The sequence below is a fragment of the Oncorhynchus mykiss genome, chromosome 13 (genome assembly GCF_057628025.1).
Source record: "Oncorhynchus mykiss isolate SJ-2025 chromosome 13, ASM5762802v1, whole genome shotgun sequence".
Taxonomy (NCBI): Eukaryota; Metazoa; Chordata; class Actinopteri; order Salmoniformes; family Salmonidae; genus Oncorhynchus; species Oncorhynchus mykiss.
Genome location: NC_143034.1, coordinates 65201371 through 65206336, shown reverse-complemented (window position 1 = coordinate 65206336; position 4966 = coordinate 65201371). Strand labels below are relative to the sequence as shown.

At 41.6% G+C, this 4966-nt stretch overlaps 1 protein-coding gene across 1 annotated transcript in view; it reads right to left on the bottom strand.

Annotated features, from left to right (window-relative positions):
• Nucleotides 1–3863: 3863 nt before the first annotated feature.
• Nucleotides 3864–4966, bottom strand: part of LOC118938331 (retinoic acid-induced protein 1) — a 235966-nt gene continuing 234863 nt past the window's right edge. Inside the window, exon 5 of the mRNA XM_090197175.1 lies at nucleotides 3864–4966. This exon is cut by the window's right edge and continues 860 nt beyond it. The gene's annotated coding sequence lies outside the window, so the exon portion shown is untranslated.

Below are 4966 nucleotides of genomic sequence, written 5' to 3'. Positions count from 1 at the left end.
AGGTCGAGACCGGAGCTGGAGCGGAGCTCGCCCAATTTGACTGGAGGTTGGCTTGAGATTTCCAAAGGTTGGGGCTACAATTTTGCTCCAGTACTGCTCCACAAGCGCTCACTTTACGAGCTCCGTGCATGCCTGGCCCAGCAGCATTTCTAGTCTACTTGTGTGCTGCTACAGCCCCTTGCTGTAGCTACTGTCATGGAGTTTACTAAATATGTTCATAAAGAAACTGGTGAAACACTCAGGTGAAAAATCAAGGTCACTTACAAAGATAAGGAGGACCAAGAGCAAGAGAAGGATTGCGGACGTGTAGTGTCCACAACTAAAGAATCAATGTGGAATCTGAAAAGATACGTATCCTGATTCACCTTTTAATGTTTTTTCAAATACTTTCCATTCAAATCCATATGGTTTGGTTTCAATACTTCAAAACCAATTGGTAGGTCCAGGTATTCACAGAAATAGATGGGTGTTGGTTGATTGGAGTGAATTTGGAATGGCAGTGTGTCACGTCCTGACCTTAGTTCCTTTTTTATGTCTCTGTTTAGGTTTGGTCAGGGTGTGAGTTGGGGTGGGCATTCTGTGTTTTGTAGTCTAGGTTTTGTATTTCTATGTGTTTGGCCTGGTATGGTTCCCAATCAGAGGCAGCTGGCAATCGTTGTCTCTGATTGAGAACCATACTTAGGCAGCCTGTTTTCCCACTATGGGTTGTGGGTAGTTATTTTCTGTTCAGTGTGTTTTGCACCTGACGGAGCTGTTTCGGTTGTTCTTTTGTATTTAGTGTTCAGTTCTATTTGATAAATGATGAACACGTACCACGCTGCACCTTGGCCCTCACCTTCTTCCACCAACAGCCGTTACACTGTGTTTTTCACTCTCGGGGGCACAGAGCAGTTTTTAGCAGAGGGTGGGAAAGGACATGGGGCATAGAGTGGTGGACAAGCACCACTCCATAAGAGAGCGATGAACAGGATTTCCACCCACAACCCTGCTCACAGGCTCTGCACCACACTAACATAAAACTAGCATTCATACAGTCATTTGGGCTATTATCAGCAGTAAAATACTGTGAAAGTTTTACTGCAGCATGCTGTCAATTATGGTGCATTGTGGGAACATTTTGTGCGTGTGTGTGGGGGGGGGGGGTAATTGCTGTATATGGCATTTTTGGTGGGTTGAAAACATTTTGACCACGAGTGGTATTGTTGTTTCTGTCTTATGTTTAGGAGTGTCTTATAGGAGGCTATATTAATAGTGCTGTACCAATTTAACTGGTATGTGGTAGTAATGCCCATCAATTTAACAGATTAACAGACAGATTAGAGTGGCAGCAAGTCTTAAACCTTTAATGCTTGAGCATTTTTCCATGTCTTTTTTTTAACCTGTTTTGCCCTGTAGTGGCTGTCAGTTTGGAAAGACGCTCCTGAACTTTGGCGATTACTAAGTATTTTTTTTTAATCTCCCGCTTTGGGCTGGATGTGTCAATGTGTAGTTCATACATGCAGAATTAGTCTTACCTCAATTAGCCACCAAATCCCGAGTTTGAAAGCAACTGTTTTTTCTAGAACTGTGCTCCACCATTTCCCAAAAATGTTCCCCCCGTGAGGGCCAGCCCCTTTGCAATTACAGTTATAGCCTGTGCTTGACTTGGACTAAAATAGGTGCCAGTACTCATTTCGGGTGCCGGTTTTGTTTACATTTATGTGCAGGAGCTCCACAATACTGTTGAGCTAATAAGAGGTGCAGGAGCGCCACAATACTGTTGAACTACTAAGAGGTGCAGGAGCTCCACAATACTGTTGAGCTAATAAGAGGTGCAGGTACTCCACAATACTGTTGAGCTAATAAGAGGTGCAGGTACTCCACAATACTGTTGAGCTAACAAGAGGTGCAGGAGCTCCTCAATACTGTTGAGCTAATAAGAGGTGCAGGAGCTCCACAATACTGTTGAGCTAATAAGAGGTGCAGGAGCTCCACAATACTGTTGAGCTAACAAGAGGTGCAGAAGCTCCACAATACTGTTGAGCTAATAAGAGGTGCAGGAGCTCCACAATACTGTTGAGCTAATAAGAGGTGCAGGAACAATACTGTTGAGTTAATAAGAGGTGCAGGAATTCAAGAACTAGAACATTTGAGATGCCGGTACTCCTGCCCATGTCAAGCACTGGTCCTAGCCAATGAGCTTCAGCCCTTTGCCATTTGAGTGACAGTTAGCAAGATGCGCACACATAGCACAGCGAGAGAGTTAGAGAGAGAGCAATGACGTGGTGCACATATCTGCCCATACTGTATGTGAGGTAGTACGCAATATTCGGGGACCACTTTCGTCTTGTGAATGCATCTTTCAGAATTACTGGCTAAAAAGTATACAAACGTACTGCTGAATCTCTTTCAGGTTTCTAGAAGGGCAAGTAATATAAACCACCAAATATTTATTGATGTGCTGTAATGTGTAAACACCTGACCTTTCAGCCAGCCTGCTTGTACCAATTCCATGTAATTATAGTAAAATACTGTGAAATACAAATCCCATCTCCACTCAATGAACTTCGTTCATTCATCCAGTCAATTATTCATGCATTCATCATTCTACGGTATTATACTGTGTCATTACACAGTACTTGCTTTGATACTGTGTTTAGATTACAGTAGGTGTACTACAATATGAAATACATATAACTTACTTGCCACTTTGCCGCCTGTTAGTTACTGTCAAATCCACGCAAGCCCTTTACAGTGTAGCTATCACTAGCTAACAGAGAAACATAGCTAGCTAACAGGGAAACATAGCTAGCTAACAGGGAAACATAGCTAGCTAACAGGGAAACATGTCATTCTTCTTACATGTGCTACTAAAGTTAAAAAGCTTTGGATTGGTGTAAACATGGTTTAGAGTGTTTACAACATACGTTTAGCACCAGTCTCAGCGCTCTTTCTTTTTCAATCCAAGTCACATTGAGATTGACTTTATTTTAGAAACCGAACCTAACTTATGACCTGACCCATGACCTTATGTATTGCTGCTGCTCCAACGCATGCTTTCTGTCCTTAACACTGAAACTGAAACGGAATAATATAACAACGAATAGAAATATGTTGATACAACTAAAAGTAAATCAAAACTAGCAGGTCTGAAAATGAACTGAAACTAAACTGAATTTAACATAAAAAGCTACATTCTAGAAATACACTTGAATATAAAACAACTAAACTATGATAACCTTGGTGTGTGTACTGTGTGTGTGTATGTGTGTGTGTGTACTGTGTGTGTGTGTGTGTGTGTGTGTGTGTGTGTGTACTGTGTGTGTGTGTGTGTGTGTACTGTGTGTGTGTGTGTGTGTGTGTGTGTGTGTGTGTGTACTCTGTGTGTGTGTGTGTGTGTGTGTGTGTGTGTGTACTGTGTGTGTGTGTGTGTGTGTGTGTGTGTGTGTGTGTGTGTGTGTAGTGTGTGTGTGTACTGTGTGTGTGTGTGTGTGTGTACTGTGTGTGTGTGTACTGTGTGTGTGTGTGTGTGTGTACTGTGTGTGTGTACTGTGTGTGTGTACTGTGTGTGTGTGTGTGTGTGTGTGCACCTTTGTGTGTCATGACATGTCCTATTCTTACATCTGTATTTCTGTCCTCACAGTCTGTCATTAATGATCACAAATGTGTGTCTGTGTGTCAGTGTAGATTTGGAAGAAGATGAGAAAAAAAGAACAGTCCTTGGTCTGGGCAGCGTTGAAAGGTGCTGGTATATTTGACATTGGCGTTACAAAAACATTTCACACAAATTGATGCTGTAGTGTCATCGATTCAAACAATGAAAACATGAACAATAAAAAACACTGCATGCTCAACTTAGAACGAGTGACATTCCCAAAAGTCTCTTTTCTGAATGGATTCTTTTAATAACATTTTTATAAGCAATAACATATTCATTTTATAGAAAATAAACATCTCTAGGAAATACTATACACAATTATATTAGTACATCACATCTTACAGTTAAACAGCGTCAAATACTTATATACACCATTAAATAATGAGAGCATCATAATCAAGAATCAGAAGAAGAAGAGGTTTGTGGTGTGATGCTTTGCTCTTGTCTGTACTGTACGCCCTAATACTGTATGTGTCCACTGATATGAAGTACTAAAGTACTGTACACTACACCCTAAAGTAGTACTGAAGTACTGTACACTACATCCTAAAGCAGTACTGAAGTACTGTACACTACACCCTAAAGAGGCTGTCTGTGTGTGTGAGAATGCTGCAGTAAGGGGAACAGGCTACGCTACTGTGAGTGCCACATACAGAGAAAGGAATGAGAGAGACACTTGATGTGGAGTCAGAAAACTGAAACAGTCCGAATACGGACACTGTACAACAGTCACGGTTCCCCATTTAATGGGGAGGACTGTGTTACTGTACGGTGTCCATATTATGACATATTTGAGTCTCTGTACGGTTGATTCAGCTCTATGGTGCTGAGAACTCAAGTCGTGTAGGACTAAGAATCTATTGGAGTCGAATACTTGTTCATTTTTATGGAGACAGCAGCCTTTGGTGATGGAGATGATGGACAGAGATATTGATGAAGAACTGTGGTGAGATGAGATGACGACGTGTGAGATGATGCCGGCCGGGCCCTATGCCCTGACCTTTAACCTTTATGGTGATGATGTGGCGTCTACTGTACATCATGTTGTATGAGCACACGTCTGAACTTCGACTCGGTGACCTCCAGAGTTTTGACCACCCCCCAATATCCAAATTAGCACACTACCCACTTAGAATGAAGCAATGTATAAGGCATGCATTCTAAAGTAGTACGCTAGTGTGAATATTGAAACCTTTATTTTTATAAAAATGTTTAATTGAACACAAAGCGGGACAGATACCAACGCTGACTCAGTGGTGTCGTATAGCCGTAATATGCACATCAAAATACATACCGGAAGAAGAGCGTTATATTCAGTCATTTTTTCTT